We start from the raw sequence: 13,626 nt of genomic DNA on the forward strand, positions 1-13,626 counted from the left end.
TTGTCCATAACATGAGTCATCACGCCTTCAGTAATGAAGGATCAAAAACACAACGAAAACACCAAATTAGTGCAGGCTTTGTAGGAAGATGGAGAATAGAGAGACAAGTGAGGAGGAAGGAGAAGACAAGGGAGATAGCACTAGAAAAGTGAAGAAAAAGGGAACATACATATATATATGTCACTTCCTATCCTCCTCTAATTATTGTCTTTATATAAACATGTAACAATTTTTGTAACCAACCTCTCAAAGGCATAATGACAATTGACTCATGGGCATATTCATTCCCACTTGCTGAATATACAACCCTACAACCTTTTATAGCTTTAATTATATAATAATGACCCTTATTAACATTCAAAATACTCTTTAACATATTCATAATTAATTCATCACAAAGTATTCAATTTTCTTTGAGCTAGTCCTCCCTTTGTTCCTTCATTCACTGTGATGTAATCATACCACTTCCAGCTCCGGTAATGCCTGCAACACTTAACTACTTTGATTTATTTACCTTTGTGGGTTTTCACTTTTATATATTCCAACTTTGATTTGATGTAATAATGCATAAAGATCATATGCTTATTGCTCAAAGTTTATAAGTGCTAAGCCCTAACCATGGTCGATCTTAGGGCCCGTTTTGAACTTTACAGGAAAAGTAATTGCATGCAAAGTCTTTGCAGGGAAAGACTTTGCATGCAATTACTTTCCTTGCAAAATAACATTACAACGTTTGGTTATTTCAATCAAAATTGTAATTACTTTACATGCAAACTTAATTCTCTCGTTTGGTATGAATGTGTTTTGAATGTAAAGTTAAGTTTATTCTCATTTTTGCCCTTAGTTGTTGCAGTTACTAAAAATGGGTTTTTATTCTTGTTGGATTATTATATCAACATAGCTTTGATTCAATCAAAATAGATTATTAAACAAATCTAAAATTTATTTGTCTTTGATTCAAATAAAAGAGGAATTTTAAAACAAAAAAAAAATTAACATAATGATAATATAACAAAAGTGAGGGAAATATTACCAGAATGTTTAAAATTATAATTATACTGATATGAACTTATGATAGCAAATAAAAAATTTAAATATAATTTTTTTAAAAAAGAAAACATAAATTGTGAGGCCCTATAAATTTGAGGGGCCCTATTATAAGTGTTATAAAATTAATTAAAAATTTCTAGATAATTATATTGATAGGATTATAAGATGATAATAAATAAAAATTTTAAATAAGAATTAAAAAAATAAAAGAAAACATTAATTGTTAGACGGTGAAAATTGTGGGGCTCTATTATAAGCCAAATTTGTTTTGCATTGATATTATAATAAATTAAGTGTTATAGGTTAAAAAAATTTAAATTTTCAAGATAATTATTTTGATAGGATTATAGGATGATAGTAAATAAAAAAATTTAAAATATAATTTAAAATAATGAATTGTGAGGCTCTAGAAAATTAGGGCCCTAAGGCCAAATTTGTTACACATTTTATGCTTGAAAAAAATTTTAAATCTTCAATATGATAATTATATGGATAGTATAATTCTAAATGAAAATATTAAATATAATTTTTTAAAAAAAATTAATGAATTATGGGGCCCTCGGAAATCTCGAGGCCCTAGGCATAGGCCTTGGTTTCATATACATAGGGTTAACTCTGATATGATTATGTAATCAATGATATCCATTTGTTAGAGAGGTTGTTATAGAGTCAGCCATTATCATAGCACCAGTGGTGTTTGTTACAATGGCCTGAATGACTAATTTTAATTAATGATATGAATATGTAATCAAAGAGAGCCAAGTTGTTAAAGAGGTTGTTATGGAATCCGCCATTATTCTAACACACGTGGTGTTTGTAACCATGCCCTGCATGGCTAGTTTGTTACAGAATGATTATAATGGTCCCATTATAAAGGGGTAATGAATGAAAGCAAAGGTTGTAATCTTTTTCCTAGACTCTATCTCTTCTCCTCTGCTCCTCCTTCCTCTCCTTTCTTCTTCTTCTTCTTCCCCCTTTCTCCTCTAAAGTTACTCTTCTCTACAGCAGTACACCTCTGTCTCGAACCATAAATCACTTCCTAAGTGTTCTTACTCTAATATTGGTAAGCAATTACATCTCCTCAATCTCATTTAAACCTTCATATTTATTTAGTAATTAAGATAGGGTGTTATTTTAGATCATAGCAACAACTACCACGCATTCACTTCCCAAGTCTACTAGTATAAAATGTCACCCAAGTCACCCATGACTAGAGCCATCCTAGACCTTATATCCTCTCTCTCTCTCTCTCTCCCTAGAAGTTTAATTAACAACAGTGTTTTATATAAGCTGTGAATGAACTGGATGAGGAGAAGACAAGGACGACAGTAAACATTGGATTACCTAGAGGTAGTAGCAAAAAGTTCAATGTTGGTCATGGTTGTGTTGTAGTGAAAAACGACCTCAAATATGTGTACGTTGGCAATGAGACTCAAGTCCATGATGACCCGAACGTAGCACTCTTCTTCCTGGAAATGGACTTGAATCCTGGTTCCAAATTCGACCTCCAGTTCACTAAGATGACCTTTGGGTCACTCTTTATATCTCATTCACAGGCAAACACCATCCCATTCTCATTAAACAAATTGCTTGTGATCGTAACCCATTTTCAAGTCAAGCCAAGGTCTGTTATGACTGGTGCCATGAAGAAGACACGCGCTTGTGTAGTATAAGGTGTCAGCCATGGAAGGGGAAAGTAAGTTCTATGCTACGTCATTAGAGTCCATGATGGATTTTAGCATGATGAGTTTGGGAGCAAAAGACATGTAGGCAAGTTCAACAACAGTGAATGAGCATAATGATAATGCTAAGATAAAGCTGTCCAATAGTGTTGCTTCGACTGGCGTCCATGCGATGGGTGGAGAGAAGATAGTGGCATGCCATGCGTAGCCGTACACATACATAGTGTTTTACTTCCACGCAACGGGGAAGAGCAAGGCGTACCATGTGTCTTTCCAAATGCTTAAGGTGAAGCCTAGGAGCATGCCAGTTTGCCAATTCATGCTAGAGGACCATGTTTTATGGATTATTAGGAAATAGTAGGTGGAAGATGTTCTTTATGTGAGATTGTGATTACTGTTTTATTCCTATACTGTGGCACGAAATAATAAAATTGTCTCTCTTTGTGGGTTTATCAGGCATTATTCACTTTGCTATATGTTTTATTATATGGTAATAAAACTTTCCTTCAACATTAGCTTGGTAGCATGTTCCTAAGTCAGTCAGTTCCCAGACTTAGGGATCCGTTAAATTAATAATTGAATGTTTTGATTTTTAAATTATGCCTATACCTTAACAATTTTTCCCTTCACTTGTATATTTGAAATTTCTTTTTGATGTTTATTAGAGTATAAATATAATATGCATCTACATAAATATCCTTTGAACATATGAATATAATAATTTAGATCTCCCTAAAAATGATAAGCCATGCACCATCCTGCTTGTAAAAGTATTACATAACTGATTGCAATGTTTAGATTTTTCGTTCATTGTACTATTAGAAATACATTGAATTTAGTGCAACCAACTTCAACATGAGTTATTAGTCCAGCTGCAATCAAGCAGGTGTGACGATGTTACCAAAGCCATTCATAAAGAAAATGGGGCATGGGGAAACTCATAATAAATGTTTTTAAATTATTTTTATCAAATAATAAATTATATAATAAAAATAAAAAAATATTATCATAAATTAATAAAGTAAATAAGATAGATTTTAGAGTTTTAAAAAAATAATATTTTTTTAAATTATAATTATGTGGATATTATATGACAGTAATCAATTTTAAATATAATGTTTTAAAAAATAAAACATGAATTGTAAGGCCTTAGAAATTTATGGGGCCCTATTCTATGGGTTATATTTTAAAAAATAATTAAAAATATAAAGATAATTATATGGATAGGATTATAGGATGATAATAAGTAAAATTTTAAATATAAATTTTAAAAAAATACGTGAATTGCGAGAAAGTGAAAAGTTGTCGATCCCTATTATAAGCCAAATTTGTTTAGTATTGAGATTATAATAAATTAAGTGTTATAGGTTAAAGAAAGTTTAAATTTTCATGATAATTATATGGATAAGATTAAAGGATGATAGTAAATAAAAATTTTAAAAATATAATTTAAAAAAATGAATTTTGAGGCCCTTGAAAATTTGCAGCCCCAGACTAAGTTTGTTACATATTTTATGGTTGAAAAAAAAGTTAAAATCTTCAATATGATAATTATATGGATAGTATAGTACTAAATGAAAATATTAAGTATAATTTTTTAAAAAAAATATATGAATTATGGGGCCCTCATAAATCTCGTGTCCTAGGTATAGGCCTTGATTGTCTATACCTGGGGTCAGCCCTGATATGATTATGTAATCAAAGATATCCAGAGTATTAGAAAGGTTGTTATAGAGTCGGCCATTATCCTAGCACACGTGGTGTTTGTTACAATGCCCCAAATGACCAGTTTAATGAATGATATGATTATGTAATCAAAGAGACACAGGTTGGTATAGAGTCCGCCAATTTTCAGGCACACGTGGTGTTTGTTACAATGCCCTGAATGGGTAGTTTGCGACAAATGGTTGTAATGGTCCCATTACAAAGAGGTAATGAATGAAAGCAAAGGCAACAATCTTTTTTGCAGGCTATGTCTCTTCTTCTCCTTCTTCCTCTCCTTTCTTCTTCTTCTTCCCCCTTTTTTCCTCTGAAGTTACTTTTCTCTGAAACAGTGCACCTCTGTCCCGAACCATCAATCACTTCCTAAGTGTCCTTGTTCTCATCTTGGTAAGCAATTACATCTCCTCAATTTTATTTAAACCTCCATATTCTTTTACTAATTAAGATATTGCGTTATTTCGAATCCCAACAACAACTACCCATGCATTGACTTACCAAGTTAATTGGCATAAAATGTCAGCCAACTCTCCCATGCCAACAGCCATCGTGGACCTTATATCCTCTCTCTCTCTCTCGTGTTCTTGTGTGTGTGTGAGAAAAACTTAGAAGTTTAATTGACAATAATGTTTTTATATAAGCTGCAGATGAAATGGATGAAGTGAAGACAAGGACAACAGTGAACACTGGGAAACTTGGAGGTAGTGGCACAAATTTCAACGTTGGTCACGATGGTGGTGGAGTGAACGACGGCCTCAAGTATGTGTACGTTGGTAGTGCAACTTAAGACTATGATGACCCTAACATAGCACGCTTCTTCCTTAAAATGGACTGGAATCATGGTTCCAAATTTGACCTCCAGTTCACCAAGATGACCTTTGAGTCACTCTTTATATCTCCTTTACAGAGCAAACACCATCCTGTTCTCATCAAACAAGCTGCTTGAGATCCTAACCAGTTTTTAGGTCAAGCCAAGGTCTGTTATGGTTGGTGCTATGAAGAAGATGCTCGTGGAGTGTGAGGTGTTGGCCATAGAAGGGGAGAGTAAATTTTGTGCTACGTCATTGGAATCCATGATGGAGTTCAGTATGATGTGTATGGGAACAAGAGATGTACAGGCAAGCTCAACAATAATGAATGAGCAAAACAGTGATGCTGAGCTGAAACCATCCTATAGTGTTGCTTTGACCGGTGTATGTGCGATAGATGAAGAGAAGCTGGTGGCATGTCATGCACAACCATACCTTTACATAGTGTTTAACTGCCAGGCAATGGGGAAGAGCAAGGCGTACATGGTGGCATTGGAGGGGAATGATGGAACGAAGATGGAGGATATAACTGGGTCCCATTTTGACACATCTAAGTTGAACCCGAAGCAATTGTCTTTCCAAATGCTGGAGTTGATGCCTGGGAGCATGGCAGTTTGCTAGTTCATGCCACAAGACCATGTTCTCTGTACTATTAGGAAGTAGTAGGTGGAAGCAGTTTTTAATATGAAATTGTGTTTGCTGGTTTATTTCTATATTATGGCATGGAATAATAAGATTGTCTCTCTGTGTGTGTTTATGAGACACTACTCATCATACTATATGTTTTATGATATGGTAATAAAAATTTTCTTCAACATTAGCATGGTTGCATGTTCCTAAGTTTGTTAGTTCCCAGATATAGAATCCGTCAAATTCACATTGCAATAAACCATAATTCTATTTAGAGTTGACCGTGTTGTATCCGAGTGATTAATTAAATACACTATACCATCGAATAACGTATTAGAATTAAAAATTGAATGTTTGGATTTTTAAATTATGCATATACCTTAACAATTTTTCCCTTCATTCGTATATTTGAAATTTTTATATGATCTGTATTAGATTATAAAATTAATATGCATCTAAATAAATATGTTTTCGACATATGAATAAAAGTAATTTAGATCTCCCTAAAAATGATAAGCCATGCACCATCCCTGTAAAATTATTGCATACCTTGATTTCTGATGTTTAGAGTTTGGTTCATCGTACTGTCAGAAATACAATGAATTCAGTGCATGCAACATCAACATCATTAGTTATTTGTCCAGCTGCAATCAAGCAAGTGTGACGATATTAATAGGGTCATTCTAAGAGAAAAATGGGGTCCTAGGCAAAATTATAATAAATTTATTTATTTATTTTTATCAAATAATAAATTATATAATAAAAATAAAAATATTATCATAAATCAATCACGTAAATAAGATAAATTTTAGAGTTCAAATAAATAATTAAAAAATTTTAAAATTATAATTATGTTGATATGATCATATGCCATTAAATAAAAAGTTTAAATATAATTTTTAAAAAAATAAACCATGAATTTTGAGGCCCTAGAAATTTGCGGGGCCCTATTATATGGGTTATATTTTAAAAATAATTAAAATTTCAAGATAATTATATTGATAGGAATATAGGATGATAATAAATATTAATTTTTTTTTAAAAAAAAAAGAAGACATGAATCGTGAGACTGTGGAAAATTGTGTTCGATTATAATCCAAATTTGCTTCGCATTGATGTTATAATAAATTAAGTTTTCTAGTTTGAAAAAAATTTAAAAATTTTTAAAGAAAATTATATGGGCAGGATCATCGAATGATACTAAATAAAAATTTTAAAATATAATTTAAGAAAATGAATTTTGAGGCCTTGGAAAATTAGGGGCTCTCAGGCCAAATTTGTTACACATTTTATGGTTGAAAAGAAAATTAAAATCTTCAATATGATAATTATAAGGACAAGATAATAATAAATTAAAATATTAAATATAAATTTTTTTAAAAAATATATATGAATTATGGGGCCCTTGGAAATCTCGGGGCCCTAGGCATATGCGTTGGTCGCCTATGCCTAGGGTCGGTCATGATATAATTATGTAATCAAAGATATCCAGATTGTTAGAAAGGTTGTAATAGAGTCAGCCATTATCCTTGCACACGTGGTGCTTTCTACAATGTCCTGAATAGCCAGTTTAATGAATGATATGATCATGTAATCATAGATATCCAGGTTGTTAGAGAGGATGTTATAGAGTCTGCCATTGTTTGTTACAATGCCCTGAATAGCCAGTTTAATGAATGATATGATTATGTAATTAAAGATATCTAAGTTGTTAGAGAGGATGTTATAGAGTCCCCCATTATCCTGGCGCACGTGGTGTTCGTTACAATGCCCTGAATGGCCAAGTTGTTACAAATAATTGTAATGGTCCCATTATATAGGGGTAGTCAATGAAAGCAAAGGCATCAATCTTTTTCCCAGACTATGTCTCTTCTCTTCTTCTCTTCCTTCCTCTTAGTTCTTTTTCTTCTTCTTCCCCACTTCTCCTCTGAACTTACTCTTCTCTACAATAGTGCACCTCTGTCCAGAACCATAAATCACTTCCTAAGTGTCCTCGCTCTCATCTTGGTAAGCAATTACGTCTCCTCAATCATATTTAAACCTCAATATTATTTTACTATTTAAGATAATTCATTATTTTAGATAAGTACAAGAACTACCCATGCATTCACTTCCCAAGTCTATTGGCATAAAATGTTACCCAACTCTCCCATGCCCAAAGCCATCATGGACCTCATATCCTCTGTTCTCTCTCTCTCTCTCTCTCTCTCTCTCTCTCTCTCTCTCACACACACACACACACACACACACACACACACACGTGTGTGTGTGTGTGTGTGATGTGAGAGAGAGAGAGAGAGATAGAGAGAGAGAAAAGCATAGAAGTTTAATTAACAGTAGTGTTTTATATAAGCTACAAATGAACTGGATGAAGAGAATACAAGGAAAACAGTGAACACTGGGAACCTCTAGGTAGTGGCACAAAGTTCAACATTGGTCACGGTGGTGTTGGAGTGAACGATAGCCTTAAGTATGTATACATTGGCAGTGAGACTCAAGTCCATGATGACCCTAACGTATCACTCTTCTTCCTGGAAATGGACTTGAATCTTGGTTCCAAATTCAAACTCCAGTTCACCAAGACAACTTCTAGGTCACTCTATATATCTCGTTCACATGCAAACACCATCCTTTTCTCATTAAATAAGCTGCCTGAGATCCTAACCCCTTTTTAGGTCAAGCCAAGGTCTGTTACCGCTGGTGCCATGAAGAAGACGCTCATGGAGTTTGAGGTGTCGACCATGGAAGGGAAGAATAAGTTATGTTCTACATCATTAGAATCCATAATAGAGTTCAGCATGATGAGTTTGGGAACAAGAGAAGTGTAGGCAAGCTCAACAATAGTGAATGAGTAGAACTATGATGCTGAGATGAAACATTCCTATAGTGTTTCTATGACCAGTGCCAGTGCGATTGGCATTAAGAAGCTGGTGGTGTGCCATGTGCAACTGTACCTGTACACACTATTTTACTGCCATGTAATGGGGAAAAGCAAGGCGTACACGGTGGCATTGGATGTGAATGATGGGACGAAGGTGGAGGATATAGCTATGTGCTATTTTGACACATCTTAGTTTAACTAGAAGCACTTATCTTTCCAGATGCTCAAGGTGAAGCCTGGGAGAGTACCAATTTGCCACTTCATGCCAGAGGACAATTTTCTATGGACTATTAGGGAGTAGTAGGTGGAAGCATTTTTCTATGTGAGATTGTGTTTACTGGTTTATTCCTGTATTGTGGCATGAAATAATAAGATCGTCTCTCTGTATGTGTTTATGAGGCACTGCTCATGTTGCTATATGTTTTATGATATGGTAGTAAAACTTTCCTTCAACATTCACTACAAGAGTAAAGAGATATAGTGACATTTTATTTGTGGCTCTCAAACATTTTGTCACAAATATAAAGTTTATTGTAACAAAAGAAGATAGTGGCACAGTGGTTAGAATTAATTGTACCAAGTTATTTGTATGTCACTAATATGTTAGAAATTGTGACGATTTAAGGCATGCCACATATGAGTTGTCACAATTAATATATTAATAGTATTAGAAATAGTTTTGTCACAAGAACATAGTCACAAATAATGTAAATAACTTGGTGTTTTGGAAATATTAGCGAGAATGAAATAAAGCTTGTCAACAATTAGATAGAATGCTAATTCCACTATTTTAAGTAGAATTTTACACATTTAGAGTGGTTAGTAGGTTTCTCCGTCAATCTTCGTGCTTGAGCAGATTATTTTTCATCTAAATTTCTTTTTTTTAATCATGTCTTATTTTTTGTTTCTCTAGTATAATGATTTTTTTTTCAAATTGATTTTGATGTGATCTATTTATTTTCCATTAATAAGTTTGTTACTTTAGCTTTATGTCATATTGATGATTTTGTGTATGATTTTCTCCAAGGAAATAAGTATTAACTATAACTTTTGGAAGTTAGTGATATTGAAATCTATATAGTTGTGGACATTATTTATAGGTTATTTATTTTTATAAAATTTAAAATATACCGATAAGTAAATCATTAAGGAAAAAATTCAAAAAAAAATTTTATTTAAAAAATATATATATAGCTATATTATAAATGTAATTTTGTCTATTTACATACCATTCATATCATATCCTGTCATTATCCGGTACACTTCAAACATAAAATAGGATAATATAATGTTATCTAATGGTTTATCCGGTGCACATCAAACATATGATAGGATATGAGCTTATCATGCCTATATCCTTTCCTACTTATATCCAGTCCTCATATCATATTTGTCCATATCCTATCCTGTCCACAAAACGGGCCCTATAAGTATTGAAAATCATCCACATTTGACATTTGAATAGATTCCATATACATGACTTCAAAACAAGATAAAACAAAAAATAAGAATGATTAGATATGAAAATTAGTTAAAAACTTGTACTAAAATATTTAAAAACAATTCTCAATTTATATAAAATGTAAAAGCAAATTTGAAGTTTTTTACTCAATTATCATCAAAGTAACTTGTCTCATCTTCATTTTCTCAGTCATCATCATTATCAATAAAATTACATTCATTATGATTTATTTCATCTTCTTCTTCATCTTCTTCTTCTTCAATAGCAACACCCATAATATCAATATTTGACGGATTTCCTTCAACAATTGTAGCTGCTAAATCAAATCTATGCAATGAAATCATATCATTATCCTCTGTAGCATTTTCATGAAATGCAAATCCAAAGTCATCATTTTCTTGGCATGGGTCATCTTCTTGATTGTTATCAGGCAAATCATATAAATCACGAGGTTTAGTTTTCACAACCTACCAATTGAGCTCTTTAATATCTTTAACATAATAAACTTGTTCAGCTTGAGAAGCCAAAACATATGGTTCATTCTTGTTCAATTTGCACATGACATTGACTATGGGAAGCCCATACTTGTCAACCTTAAATCCATCTTTGTGATATACATCCCACTAATCAGTCTTAAATATAGTAACACTATTTTCTCCAGGGTAATTTAATTGTATAATATCTGTTAACACAACAAAGTAACCCAAGTGCCATGTATTCTCATCCCCTTACACAAGAATGCCACTATTTTTTGATTTAAATTGCAAATCTCTATCTTTTGTATTAAACCTCCAACCATTGATAATGAAGCTTCTGTAGCGATAGACTCGCCTATTAGGCCCATAAGCTAGATTGAGTATTTTATAATTGAACAATTTACTTCATTGTGCAGTTGGGTAACCTATGATGAATAATAACCATTAAACATCTAAATTATATATCAATTATATAAAATAAAAATTAGAAGTAAAAAAATATTTATAATACTTACATATTCCTGAAACCATTGATGAAATTCTTTTTGATGTTTTCTTTCTACATTTCTGGGATCAACTCTCATGAGTTTTTCCTTATGCAAGATTCACATTAAAAACAAATAGAATATGTGTAGATAACTATAAAAATATATAAACTATAAATCAACTTATGCAAATGATTAACACAAAATTAGAGTACTTACTCCATAAACATTTTGATTTCCTCATAATTTTCTGGCGCATACATTCTAGCTTGAGCCCATTTAGTTAAGGTCAACTCTTCATATTTCTTTCCAAGGAAAGGCCTACCAGCTTGTGAGAAAACTTGCAACCCAGAATAAGAATGATCATCACCACTTCCCTCATAGTTTCTTTGCGTACTATTCAACCTAGTCTCAATTTCATGCAAATACCTTGAACAAAAATGCATGCATTCTTGAACAACATAATGACAGGATCCAACTAGGTGAAAAAGAAGGATGCTAGATGAGGGCCTAATCTTCACAGAGTAGGATCAAAGTTGAGGGATAGCTAGTTACGAACAGCTAGGGATGGATGAGACCCGTACGTTAGGGAGAGACGATCCGAAGCATCAAGAACTCTTACCCATTGTCCAAACAATCGTAGAAATACAAAACGGAAACGAATCCACGCGAAATGCCCGGAAGAGCAAAGCATGAATTAAGAGAAAGTCAGAATTTTTCTCTCGCAAATCTGTGAGAACTCACAAGAATAATGGTGGTAAGACAACTTTTATTTCTTGAATAATAATTAAAGTTGGATGCTCCCAAGAGAGAAGGTACAAGGCTATTTGTAGCCACTTAAACTTGCGATACAAAAAAACTATCTTATTAGTCAATCTAAACATAGAAAATCAAATATGGCTAGGAAATCAATCTAAAAATAGGAAATTAAAATTTTCTAGGACATCAATCTAAACATAGGAATAGTAACCCACGGTACTATAGCAATTGTTATGGCAGGTGCAATCTTTCCAACCTTAAACTTGAAACAATTCAATTACTTTATTTCTTAGCTGATCAGGATTTGATTTCTTTCTTTTTATTAATTCTCTGATTTCTTGGTTGATTGGGATTGATTTTTTTTTCTTCCATAATTTGGATTGGTGTAGAAAAGAAATATATTGGGCTTGTTTGACATAAAAGAAAACCACATCTCTCTCTGTTTGCGTGGGGATAGCAAAGAAAGGCATAGTTTCCTTCTTGGGCGCACACGTGAGTGTGAGGCCCACATGTGACGTATCTCCAAATGCTTATATCTTGCTATCCTCTTGTTTGGCTAAGTCTGGAATTATATCCTCGCTTTCGGTACACCTAAGTACAATTAAAGTTGAAGAAATTGGAAGCACCACCATATCAATATAATACGAGAATAAGCTTAAGTTAGCTTTCACCTGGTTTTGGATTTGTTTAGCATGACTTCGTGTAATTGGTCCTTCATATAGTTTCTCTTCCATACCAGATGGTGTAGATGCTGGTGTAGCCATAGGTGTGATGTCCTCATCATATAAGCTTCAACAATTGATCCTTCTGAACGTGCCTTATTTCTGATATATGATTTAAGCCTACACAAATATCTCTCTATAAAATACATCCACTGGAACTGTACTGGCCCAGCAAGTTTAGCCTCACCCGCAAGATGAACTGTCAAATGCACCATTATATCAAAAAATGAGGGAGGAAAAATCTTCTCTAATTTACAAAGTGTAAAAGCAATTGATTTCTCAAGCCTCTTCAAGTCATCAAAATGTAGGATTTTACTATATAACTCTCTTAAATAAGTACACAACTCAATTAGCTCTTCACAAACATTTTTATCCAACAAACCACATATAACTAAAGGGAGATAAGACTCACACATCGGGAAATGTTGGAAGAATAACCATCTAGAACTTTTACATCAATTAAGAACTGACAAAATTCTCATGTTTCATCTTTAGATAATGAATAACAAGTAGGATAAAATGTATACATGCCATTGCTTGTGAGAGTTGCATGAAGCTCAGGTCGTATACCCATAGATTCTAAATCAAAATGAGTATTAAGAGAATCATTTGTTTTCCATCAATTTCAAATAAAGTTCCAATTATGTTGTCACATACGTTTTTCTCAATATGCATTATGTCTAGATTATGTCATAACTCAAGGGTTCTCCAATATGAGAGTTCATAAAATATATTTTTTCCCCCCAATTTCCAATTAGTAGAACATCTCCACGTTTTCTTTTATTTGGATCCTTACCAAATTTCACCAAGTTAAGAAAAAAATTTTATGTAAGAAAAACTAAATTAAAAAAATTAGAATATAAATGACATACATGAATAATTGATGAAAAGATACCAAAATTCACCAGAGAAAATTGATTATATAGTTTAATGACATCATCTCCTCGGTGC

The 13,626-nt window shown here is 32.8% G+C and overlaps 1 pseudogene; it reads left to right on the top strand.

Annotated features, from left to right (window-relative positions):
- The first annotated feature begins 5,103 nt into the window (after positions 1-5,103).
- On the top strand, positions 5,104-5,923 carry LOC120278538 (annotated as a pseudogene).
- Positions 5,924-13,626: the final 7,703 nt, after the last annotated feature.

Source organism: Dioscorea cayenensis, chromosome 16 (assembly GCF_009730915.1).
Source record: "Dioscorea cayenensis subsp. rotundata cultivar TDr96_F1 chromosome 16, TDr96_F1_v2_PseudoChromosome.rev07_lg8_w22 25.fasta, whole genome shotgun sequence".
Classification (NCBI taxonomy): Eukaryota; Viridiplantae; Streptophyta; class Magnoliopsida; order Dioscoreales; family Dioscoreaceae; genus Dioscorea; species Dioscorea cayenensis.